At 46.1% G+C, this 12,607-nt stretch overlaps 1 pseudogene; it reads right to left on the reverse strand.

The window, feature by feature from the left end:
• Nucleotides 1-242: 242 nt before the first annotated feature.
• Nucleotides 243-370, reverse strand: LOC115463890 (annotated as a pseudogene).
• Nucleotides 371-12,607: the final 12,237 nt, after the last annotated feature.

Genomic DNA, 12,607 nt, shown 5'->3' on the forward strand with positions numbered 1-12,607 from the left:
GATTTACTTCTTAGCTTATCAGAAGAAAATGACCCAACAAGCTATTAGGCCAAAGGCATACTGGATTTAACAGAGAGACATTTGCAACAGTTTTAGAGATGAATGCTTGCTTTTTTTTTTTTTTTTTTTTATCAAATAGGTGGCCTCCAGAGTCATAGCCAAGAATAATTCAGCAAATCTTCTTTGAGGTCAGATGTGGTGTTATGAATTTTTTTTTCTTAGAAAGCACTTGAACAAATATACAAAGGAAAATGTCTTTTAAAAAATGTGCATTGTCCACTACTTTTGTGATAAGAAGCAATTCACTTATAACTTCTCTCTTTAACTAGATTTACTACACTTGATCTTAGCCAAAAGGCCAAGAAATGATTCCTTAACTAGATCTAACAATCCTTTGGCCAAGCAAGAGAATGACCAGTGAAAAATAAAAGTCAAATTTTAGTTTCCCAGTTGTGGGAAGAGGTGCTCTGAAATAAGAGGGGAGATTTTTGGATTATTTTAATATTAAAGCTTTCGTAGGTACTTCCTCTAGAAAATGTAAAAGCACTTATTTCTTTTGTTTGATCATTTCTTTTGGTTTGTCTAATTTACTGAGTAGGCAGATCAAAACACATCTTTACCAGCAGTTATTCTAACCTTATGATATAGCAGGAGGGCAATGAAAATCTGAAACAGTAGTCATAATGCTATAAACTAATGGAAGAGTCCAAGCTTTTTATTAAGGTTGATTTGTGGTGCAAGCAACCAGAACAATTAAAGAATGTGCCTTTGGATTTAGCAAGACATTATTCCAATTGCTGAAAGCAGATGAACTAGTGCCCCGATGATCGCAAGCAAACACAGGTGCTAGAGGCTGTTAGCACCATACTAGTGCCTGCGTTTGCTCTGAATGCAAGTAGCATGCAAATGTATGCAAACCAGGGCTCTTAGCGCAAATAGCATGCAAATGCATGCTAAACCTATTCATCCCCAATGATCAGCGACCAGCGCACCAAAGATTGGCTCGCTAGCTGCGGCAAACCCTATGCCAGCTCGGAGCTGGTGCTAGGGTTTGCAGATCATTGGGGAGGATTGGTGAGCCCTGTCCAGCATGCATTTGCATTCTAGCTGGCCCCCATTTCCCTCAATGCAGGAACTGATGACCCCCCAGTGACAAGGGGCTGGAGGTCTGGTGGACCTCCGGTCCCCCAACCCCCCTGACACAGGTTCAGGGAGGGCTGGAGATCCGGTGGGTTTCCAGCCCCTCAACTCCCCCAGCATTTCTAAGGAGTTCCTGGTGGCCCAGTGGGCAACTGATGAGCCCACCCCTTCAGTGACAGGGGGCTGGAGGTCCGACGGACCTCTGGTCTCTCCAACCCCCCTCCCCCAACACAGGTTCAGGGAGGGCTGGAGATCCGGGGGGGTCTCCAGCCCCCCCTAGCCCCTCCAGCATTATCATGAAGTCCCTGGTGATCCAGTGGGCTGCTGTCATCCCCCCTCCCCACTACCTTGAGTTGGAGGAGGGAGGTGGCCTGCCTCCCTCCTCTACCTTTGATGCCCCCTGCAAAATGGTGGTGCCCAATCCTGCCCAGTGTATCCTGGGATGCGCTGGGCGGGACTTCACACCATATAAGGGAGAAGCTCTTATGGAAGCTTATCATGGAGGTGATTAAGACATTTAAAAATGCTATACATATAACTATTAAACATTTTATAGTGACAATCATTTCAAAATGTAAAACACAAAACTCCTTCCCTCCTCCACCTTCTCATACATACATGTAAAAAGCTTGTTGAAGAGGTATTTAATTTAAATGTGTAATTTCATTTATTTAGGGCCCTAACTAAGGTTAGGGTTACCATATGGCTTCAGAAAAAGGAGGAAAAAAGGCCTCACAGAGCTCCTGGATATAACTATCTATCGGAGCTGAAACGGATCTACAATGACCCTCTGTTCATCATTGGCCAAAACCTTCAAAAATGTGTGGTAATCTAATCTCCTTCATACGATGTATCTCAATATGTAGACTAATAAAGATTTCTCTCTCACTATGGTACTCAAAAGAGTTACTCAACATGGTGTTACTCTGAATATATATAGTTCAAAAGAACACTTATCTTTTGAAACTGCTTGCACAAGGGTATTCAATGATTTCAATTCGTTCCTTCTCTCCCCTTGCCCCAAGCAAACAATGGTCAGCGTTTCGTCTCGCTGCATCAGGGTCTTGGTGGCGGGACTGCTTTGGAATGGGTATTCACACTCCGTAAATTGTGTCTGTGCCTGAACTGACCAGATGACCACCGGAGAGAATTGAGGATGACCTCCCCTTACTCCCCCAGTGGTCACTAACCCCCTCCCACCCTCAAAAAAATATTTTTTGCCGGCTTCTATGCCATTCTCAAATACCATACCCAGCTCCATGACAGCAGAATGCAGGTCCCTGGAGCAGTTTTAGTGGGTGCAGTGCACTTCAGGCAGGTGGAATCAGGCACATTCCCCCCCTACCTGTTACACTTGTGGTGGTCAATGTGAGCCCTTCAAAATCCACCAGAAACCCACTGTACCCACAGCTAGGCACCTCCCTTCACCCACAAGGGCTATGGTAGTGGTGTACAGTTGTGGGGGTGGGGGGGTTGGGGGGCTCAGTACACAAGGTAAGGGAGCTATCAGGCTTATTTTCAAAAGTGATCGCCGGCCATCTTCTGACATAAATCAGGAGATGGCCGGCGGTCTCACAAAAGCAGCGAAATCGGTATAATCGAAAGTGACGTATTTGACACCATCGCCGCTTTCCTGTTGCCGCACCGGTGAAAGTTCAGGGGGCATATCGGCGGCGAAGTGAAGGTGGGACATGGGTGGGCATGGGCATGGCTACCAGATGGCCGGCTTTTGCAGATAATGGGAAAAAAAGCGGCGTTAATCAGTATTTCACTGGGTTTACTTGGTCCTTTAATTTTCACGACCAAGCCTCAAAAAGGTGTCCCAATTGACCAGATGACCACCGGAGGAAATGGGGGGGATAACCTCCCCATACTCCCCCAGTGGTCACCAACCCCCTCCCACACTAAAAAAATAAAAATAAAACACTTTTTTGCCAGCCTGTATGCCAGCCTCAAGTGTCATACCCAGCTCCCTGACAGCAGTATGCAAGTCCCTGGAGCAGTTTTTAATGGGTGCAGTGCACTTCAGGCAGGCAGACCCAGGTCCATCCCCCCCCCCCTACCTGTTACACTTGTGGTGCTAAGTGTTGAGCCCTCCAACCCCCCCCCCCAAAACCCACTGTACCCACATGTAGGTGCCCCCCTACACCCATAAGGGCTATGGTAATGGTATAGAGTTGTGGGGAGTGGGTTTGGGGGGATTTGGGGGGGCTCAGCACCCAAGGTAAGGCAGCTATTCACCTAGGAGCAATTTGTGAAGTCCACTGCATTGCCCCCTAGGGTGCCTGGTTGGTTTTCTGGCATGTCAGGGGGACCAGTGCACTACAAATGCTGGTTCCTCCCATGACCAAATGCCTTGGATTTCGCCAGGTTTGAGATGGCCAGCATTTTTTCCATTATCGCTGAAAAACAAAACTGGCGATCTCAAACCTGGCGAACTCTGGCATTTGGCCGGGTTAAACCGTATTATCGAAAAAAAGATGGTCGGCCATCTTTTTCGAAAATACGGTTCTGGCCAGCTGTTGCGCTGCCGCCAAAATAGATCGCCGGTGACCTATTTCACCGGCTACATTCGATTATGCCCCACCACGTTCCTGGAAGCATTTTATGAAGTCCACTGCAGTGCCCCCTAGGGTGCCCGGTTGGTGTCCTGGTACGTGAGGGGGACCAGTGCACTACAAATGCTGGCTCCTCCCATGCCCAAATGGCTTCCATTTGGACGTTTTTGACATGGACATCTTTGGTTTCAAAAATCGCCAAAAGTCACAAATGTCCATGTCTAGGAATGTCCAGATCTAAGGATGTCCAAATTTAAGGATTTGGATGTCTCTGACAGTATTTTCGAAACGAAAGATGGACGTCCATCTTGTTTTGAAAATACGGGTTTCCCTGCCCCTGGATTTCGCTGTTTTGCAAGGATGTCCAAATTGCAACTTGGACGTTTCTTTCAAAAATGCCCCTCTATGTGGAGAGTGATGAAGATAATGCGAACGCGCTAAACAATTACTTCTCTTCGGTACTGCAGCTTTCTTTATATCAATCACCTTACTAACTCTTCCTACTTTCTTACCTATTTATATGTTCCATATTTGCTTTACCCTTCACTATCAATTATAATGTTCTATTGTGTTGATTTTGTAAGTACTATAGCATGCCATACTTTGCATTGTTCTTGACTATTTTTACTGCTGAAGTTGTCTATTGCTCATGTTTGATCTATTCTTACTGTACACCACCTTGAGTGAATTCCTTCAAAAAGGCGGTAAATAAATCCTAATAAATAAATAAAAGATCAGCTGCAAAGGTCAAAAATTTACATCAGGCTGTTCAAAAATACCATCCTGGAAGCCCAAGCCAAATATATTCTATGTATTAAAAAAGGAGGGAGGAAGACCAAAGAACAGCTGGCATGGTTATAAAGGGAAAGGGAAAGGGGACTTGATATACCGCCTTTCTGAGGTTTTTGCAACTACATTCAAAGCGGTTTACATATATTCAGGTACTTATTTTGTACCAGGGGCAATGGAGGGTTAAGTGACTTGCCCAGAGTCACAAGGAGCTGCAGTGGGAATCAAACTCAGTTCCCCAGGATCAAAGTCCACTGCACTAACCACTAGGCTACTCCGGTGAAAAAAGCTATTAGAGCTAAAAGAAAATCCTTCAGAAAATGGAAGAAGGAACTGCCTGAAAATAATAAGAAACAGCATAAAGAATGTCAATTCAACTGGAAAGCGCTGAAAAGGAAGGCAAAGAGGGACTTTGAAAAAAAGATTGCATTGGAGGCAAGAAGCAAGAAGGCGGCAAATGAATTGTTTGGACTACTAGATGACAGAGGGGTAAAAGGGGCAATCAGGGAAGACAAAGCCACCTCCCTAACATTTAAAAGGATAGGAGGAGTCAATAGAATGTAACCACCTTGTATGTACCGGCGTTCTGGCTGAATGAGTGAGAGGACGTTAGGCTGTTCCTGCCTGAAGGTATCTGTTGTACATTATCTATTGTGATGTATCATTTAGATGCAAATAATGAAGAATGTTTCAATAACTAAGACTGTATTCATAGTTTTAAGCATAAGCACTGCTCTTGAGCCAGATTATGATATTTGTGATCTTCATTCTAGAATGGTATTCCCCTGATGATGCTACAGCGAAACATGCTTGCATGTAGGGCACCAACAACAGATGACAACTAGGAATTGGTTTAAAAGCTCCACAATATTTATGTTTCACTGCACGTTTTCAAAGTGACTGGGACTTTCACTAGCCACATCTGTATCTACTTTTAAACACCAAGATAAGTGGTTTTCGAATGAGTTCTAATGTGGATAAGGAACACACACATTATCCACAGCAGCTATAATGTAACATCATAGGTAGGCAGGAGGCATAGTGCTATGATGTATTAATGGATACAACACCTTTAATGGCTGCCAGTCAGTCTAGTGGGGGTTGTCCAGTCACTGAGCACTACTTGAATGCAAATAAAAAAATATATAAATAAGTGTTTGTTCATTGCACTGTTGAAATACACATATATATTATGGTATAAGAGTTAAAATGTAATGCCAAGAAGCGCAGAGTGATGCACTTGGGGTGCAGAAACCCAAAAGAGAGATACTGAATAGGAGGGGAGAGATTAGTAAGCGCGATTCAGGAGAGAGACCTTGGGGTGTTGGTGTTAGAGGATATTGTGAGAGTGCAGGTGAAAGGGGATCTGGGAAGGCACGAAGAAAGGGGGTACAGGTAGCTGGGGAATCCCAACGGGGCAGATTTCATGTGCACAACACCCACATTCAGAAAGCTGGGCTACCGGAGGCAGAGAGGTTGGCTGGGTTAAGGAAGAAGGGAAGGAACTACCAGTCCCAGAATCCTTCTCTTCCCCACCCGGCTGTGCAAGAGTTAGGGGAGGAGATAGAAGATTGGGAAATGGTCTCTGAGGAAGGTGATGAGGGCCAGCTGGAGAGATTGGGGGCGGGGGAAGTTGAAGAGGAGGATAAAATGGAGATTACTGAAGGACTAGGGGAGGAACAGATGGAGATTGGAGCCCTGGCTCAAACTCAAAAAGCTGCTGTAAGAGGGTGGCTAGCTGTACCTTGGAGAGCTGGTGGAAGACTGGAGGAGAGAGGCTGAGGCACTGGGGGAAATCTCTACTAAAGAGGAAACAGGTGCAGCCTGTGGGAGAGAAAGAGAGCTGGGCACAATTGAAACCCCAGCCTGAACCAGGTGGGAATAAAGCTGTGTAACCGTGCGGTAAGAAGGTACAAGAAAGACTGTGTAAACTGTTTCATACTAAAAAGGTCTGGGCTGCAACCTACCAAGCTATTTGGTTTTTCCCTCTGATAATGTACTGTTCCCTAAGTGAAGTAATCTGAGCTAAAGTGAAGTGTTGAACCTGAGTTTGAAGTTATATGGACTGTTTTTGAACCTGAATTTGACTGTGTTGAACCTGAATTGTGCTCTGGGCTGCTAGCCTAAACAACCTGGAGTGAAGGGTGTTTTGTTGATTTGAAGCAAGAAAATAAAAGCTCTTACTTATAAACATTGGGCTTTGAATGTGCCTCTATGAAAGGAAGGGAGGGAGGAGGAAGTCCTGGGAGTTCACAGGGCCTGGAGCAAGGCTCAGAGTAGCCAGATTGCTGTGGAGTGAAGGCAACAGTTGTGTGGAGGAAGAAGTAGCTAAGCAGGGTCAAGCCTGGCTGGGTCCTGGATGGGTGACCCAGCTAAAATATGAAGGTGAAGAAACAGTGTGACATGGCCATGGCCAGAAGGATGCTAGGATGAATAGAAAAGGGTATAAACAGCAGAAGAAGGGAGGTGTTGATGCCCCTCTAGAAATTGGTGAGGCCTCACTTGGAGTATTATGTTCAGTTTTGGAGGCCATATCTTGCTAAAGATGTAAAAAGACTGGAAGCGGTGCAAAGCAAAGCTACAAAAATGGTATGGAATTTGCATTGCAAACCGTACGAGGAGAGACTTGCCGACCTGAACATGTATACCTTGGAGGAAAGGAGAAACAGGGGTGACATGATACAGACGTTCAAATATTTGAAAGGTATTAATCTGCAAATGAACCTTTTCCAGAGACGGGAAGGCGGTAGAACTAGAGGACATGAATTGAGGTTGAAGGGGGGCAGACTCAGGAGTAATGTCAAGAAGTATTTTTTCACAGAAAGGGTGATAGATACATGGAATGCCCTCCCGTGGGAGGTGGTGGAAATGAAAATGGTAATGGAATTCATATGTGTGTGTGGGATAAACACAAAGGAATCTTGTTTAGAAGGAATGGATCTACGGAATCTGGGAATTGTGAAGCAAAACCAGTGCTGGGCAGACTTCTACAGTCTACTCCCTCATCGTAACTGAATAGATATGGACATATATATTTCAAGAGGTTATTGTTTATTTTTGTAGAAAAAAAGGTGCCGGTACTCATTATGGGTGGGGTCACCACATATGGCTCCACCCCCATGATAGCCACACCCACATAAGCCACACCCCTTATACCAGCTATGGCGCATATAAACATACATCATTGAAAATATTATACTAGTATAGGAGAAAAAAATAAAGTGATTTTTTTTCATTAGAAATAATTTCTGGAAGCTGTTACAGCTCCAGTATACCCAGTGCAAAGTAAGACAGCAGATGTAAGTTCTCAAATTGGACATATTTCAAACACTAAAATGAAAATAAAAATATTTTTTCTACCTTTGTTGTCTGGTGACTGTTTTTCTTTCCATATTGGTCCCAGTCTCTGATTCTGCTGCTCTCTATCTGTTCCCTTAACTCCGTTTCCAGGGCTTCCTTTCTATTTATTTCTTTACTTTCCGCCTTTCTTCTTCATTTCTTGTCCTACATCCGTAAGTAAAAGCTGGGTCCTCCGCAGACTTCACCGTCCAGTGGATCCAGCTTCTGCCTATTTTCTTCATGTATGTGCAGATTTTCTCCTCTCTTCCTTTCCCCTCATCTCATCTCTCACTCTTCCCTTCCCTCCATCCATGTCCAGCATTTCTTCTCTCTCCCTTCCCTTCCCTCCATCCATGTCCAGCATTTCTTCTCTCTCCCTTCCCTCTCCTCCATCCATGTCCTACAACCCTTCTCTCACCTGCCCCCCTCCATCCACCCATGTCCAGCGATTCCCTTGGCTCCCCTGCCCCTCCTCCAGCCATCCATACCCACCCTGCGATTCCCTTGGCTCCCCTGCCCCCCCTCCAGCCATCCATACCCACCCAGTGATTCCCTTGGCTCCCCTGCCCCTCCTCCAGCCATCCATACCCACCCTGCGATTCCCTTGGCTCCCCTGCCCCCCCCTCCAGCCATCCATACCCACCCAGTGATTCCCTTGGCTCCCCTGCCCCCCCTCCAGCCATCCATACCCACCCCGCAATTCCCTTGGCTCCCCTGCCCCCCTCCAGCCATCAATACCCATCCTGTGATTCCCTTCACTCCCTTATCCCCCCCTTCCAGCCATCCATACCCACCCCGTGATTCCCTTCGCTCCCCTGTCCCCCCTCCAGCAATTCATACCCACCCCACGATTCCCTTCGCTCCTCTGCCCCCCCTCCAGCCATCCATACCCATCCCGTGATTCCCTTGGCTCCCCTGCCCCCCCTCCAGCCATCTATACCCACCCAGCGATTCCCTTGGCTCCCCTGCCCCCCCTCCAGCCATCTATACCCACCCAGCGATTCCCTTGGCTCCCCTGCCCCCCCTCCAGCCATCCATACCCATCCTGTGATTCCTTTCGCTCCCCTGTCCCCCCCTCCAGCCATCCATACCCACCCCGCAATTCCCTTCGCTCCCCTGTCCCCCCTCCAGCCATCCATCCCCACCCCGCGATTCCCTTCGCTCCCCTGCCTCCGTCACAGCTGCCGTAGTGAAAGGCCGTCAGCCTTCCCTTCATTTCCTGTCAGTGTCCCGCTTTCTTCTGATGTCATTGCGCGAGGGCGGGACACGACAGGAAACGAAGGGAAGGCTGATGGCCTTTCACTACGGCAGCTGCGACGGAGGCAGGGGAGCGAAGGGAATTGCGGGGTGGGGATGGATGGCTGGTGGGGGCAGGGGAGTGAACGGAATCACGGGATGGCTGGAGGGGGGCAGGGGAGCGAACGGAATCATGGGATGGGCATGGATGGCTGGAGGGGAGGGCAGGGGAGCGGATGGAGGGGCAAAAAAAAAGGTGCCGGTGTAACAGGCCACATTAACCCCCTGCCCAGGCTATACCCGGGATTAAAGTGGCCTAGGCCAGAGTATACCCCGGGGGATAAACTGGCCTAAAGGCCAGACTATATCCCACTAGGCCAGAATATACCCCGGAGTTTACTCTGGCCTAGGCCACAAAATACCCCGGAGTTTACTCTGGCCTAGGCCAGAATATACCCCTCCAGGGCAGAATAGAATATACCCCTTCAGGGCAGAATACACTATCTATGCCCAGGGGGAGAAAGTAGCCTAGGCCAGAATATACCCCCCCAGGGAAGAATATACCCATTTTTGCCTTGGGGTATATCCTGCCCTAGGGGGTACAGCCTAGGCCAATTTATACCTAGTAACATAATGTTTAATTAATTTGACTGCTCATAATATAATAAAAGTCATAACGTCCTGAAACTTCATCTTCTAAGACTAGGAGCTCCTCACTTTAATATAAACGTTCAAAGTTAAACACTGATAACAACATCAAAATGATCATGCTTGTTTTCAAGATAAAGTGCGTGTTCTGTTGTTGACTGCAGATTGAAACTTGCGGGATAGGTCAATCAATCCATGGAGTCACCAACTTTTGTGTGGATGACAATGTCACAACTCAGCAGATTTGCTGTGGCCATGATCTCTGCATCAGTTGCCCATACTCCATCACGGGAGATGCCAGAGATGTTCACATATTCATTCACCTTTTGGTTCAAGTAGTCCTGTAGTTTTCTTCTTAAGTCATTTTTCATGTGGTGGATGACTTTCTTTCTGAGCAGGGAGTGGTTGTCCTCTGTTCCTGTCAGAAAGTTGCTGATGGCCCGGAAGTAGCAGTTGCCATCACCTTTGGTTTTATATGTACGCTGTGGTTGTCCAAGGTCCCTTGTGCATCCACAATACACAACCTTACCAAATGTAAGGCCAAGAGTTGTGCTAAGATACTTTCTTTATGAACTTGGTAGTGGGTTGAAAGTCTTGGTTTGCTTGTTTCTGTGCAGCAAAGTCACTGAGACAATCATCAGAGGACTGAGTTGGTGGAGTAGTCTCTTCATCCTGGTAAATCTTAAGGTTGCTGGCATGGTAGGTGTTCTTCAGTATCTTGCCAGTCTTATTGTTCTTAAGTTTTACTCGTCCCTTGGTCAAGGATTCCACAACAAAGTAGGGTCCAATCCAGCGTGGTTCCATCTTTGAACCCATGCGATGGATACGTTGCTTATTCTTGATGTAAACAATGGTTCCAGCAGTGATTTCTTTTTGGCTGTTGTGTCGATGGTCAAAGGCACGCTTCTGGTGTTCCTGGGCAGAGTGAATGTTGGTACTGACAGTTGAGCAGAGCTTTTTATGAATGGCTGTCAATGTATTTAGCACATCAGGGTTGGCATCATCTGAAAGGAGCATGGTGTCCATAGTGTCATATTCTGAGGGATTGAGGTCCATAGGAAGCTTGGCCTTCCGTCCATACATGACCTCAAATGGAGTGCACTTGGTTGAGGCATGCACAGATATGTGATAGGCAAACAAAACACCAGGGATGAACTGGCCCCAGTTGTTTCCTTGTTCATTGACAAGCTTACTGAGAGATTCCTTGAGTGTTCGATTGTCACGTTCCCGCTGGCCATTTGTTTGTGGGTGGTAGGCAGATGAAATGCGGTGATCTGTTTGAAAATGCTCCATCAGGTTGTCGATAATTGAGTTCACAAACTCTTGTCCCTGGTCACTTATGACAGTGTCCATACAGCCAAGGTGGCAAATAACGGAGTACAAAAAATTTGCTACTGACTTGGCACTCTTATCTGGAACAGCTGTAGCTTCAGTCCACTTTGAGAAATGATCAGTGGCAGCAACGATATATTTGTTGCCATTCGATGTTTCCTGAAGAGGACCCATCATATCAATCCCGACTAAGCTCCATACTTTTCCAGGCACTGGTATACTGTTGAGTGGTGGAGCCTCCTTGCTGATTTTGGGATTTGTAACAAAACATTTTTAACAGGCTTTGACATGTTGGTGAATGTCATTCTTCATTCCCTTCCAGTAATAACGGACAGAGATTTTGGCTATTGTTTTATCTCTGCCAAAATGGCCACCAGAAATTGGGTTGTCATGACAGGCCTTAAGGATATTTGGCAGTTGTCTTTTAGTTAGAACCTCCTTTTCCCCATGGAAAAGAATCCCTATGTCTGCTCGATATGGCTTAGCTGTTTGTCTGAACTGGGTCTTGGCATTTAGACGTTTCTCTGGAGGTAGATCGTAGATCCACAGGGGGTACTTTTGTTGTGTTGCAGTGTAGAATGTCAAAAGTTGGTTATACAGTTGGTCTTCCATGGTTGTCAACAATGGTAAAGTAAAGAGTTTGGTGTTAGAAGAAGCAGCTGTGTGTATGAGGATGATAAAAAGAGATCTGCACTTTTCAACCAATTAGAGACAGGGTGAGAAAACCAGGGAAGTGACAACAGAGGAAGCAGTTTCTCAACCAATCAGAGATAGGCTGAGAAAGTATTAGAGGAAGCAACCAATCAGAGACAGGCTGAGAAAGTGTTAGAGGAAGCAGCACAGATGGTATATTCTGGCCTGGAGGGGTATATTCTGGCCTAGGCTACTTTTATTATATTATGAACAGTCAAATTTGTTGAACATTATGTTACAATTGCATTATATTGTTTTAGAGAGCGTATGAAATGGCCTAGCCCCCAATTTATATTCCCGGGGTATAATCTGGCCTGAGGGGGTATAAAGTGGCCTAGGCCAGAGTATACCCTGGAGTTAAACTGGTCTAGGCTAGAATATACCCGGGGTATACTCTGGCCTAGGCCACTTTAACCCCGGGTATAGTCTGGGCAGGGGGTATACTCTGGCCTGTTACACCGGTACGCTGTACCGTTGCGTACCAGCACAAAAAAAGCACTGGATATGGATGGACTGGAGTGTAAATTTTAAGGGGCTTCAATGTTAGCTTCAGAACCTTTAGTACAAGAAGAGTGCTGGGCAGACTTTTACAGTCTGTGCCCTGAGAAAGGAAAGGACAAATCAAACTCGGGTATACATATAAAGTATCACATACTATGTAAAATGTTGGGCAGACTGGATGGACTGTTCAGGTCTTTATCTGCCGTCATTTACTATGTTATTATTAGGCTCATTTTCAAAAGAGATAGGTGTCCAAAAAGTGACATGTCCAGTGTTTGGACGTCCAAATTTCATGTTTCTTTCGAAAATGCACCTCCTAGTGTACTTTTGTGCAAAAATGCTAAAAAAAAGGCATTGCTCTGAAAGCCTGT

This window comes from Microcaecilia unicolor, chromosome 2 (genome assembly GCF_901765095.1).
Source record: "Microcaecilia unicolor chromosome 2, aMicUni1.1, whole genome shotgun sequence".
NCBI classification, from domain to species: Eukaryota; Metazoa; Chordata; class Amphibia; order Gymnophiona; family Siphonopidae; genus Microcaecilia; species Microcaecilia unicolor.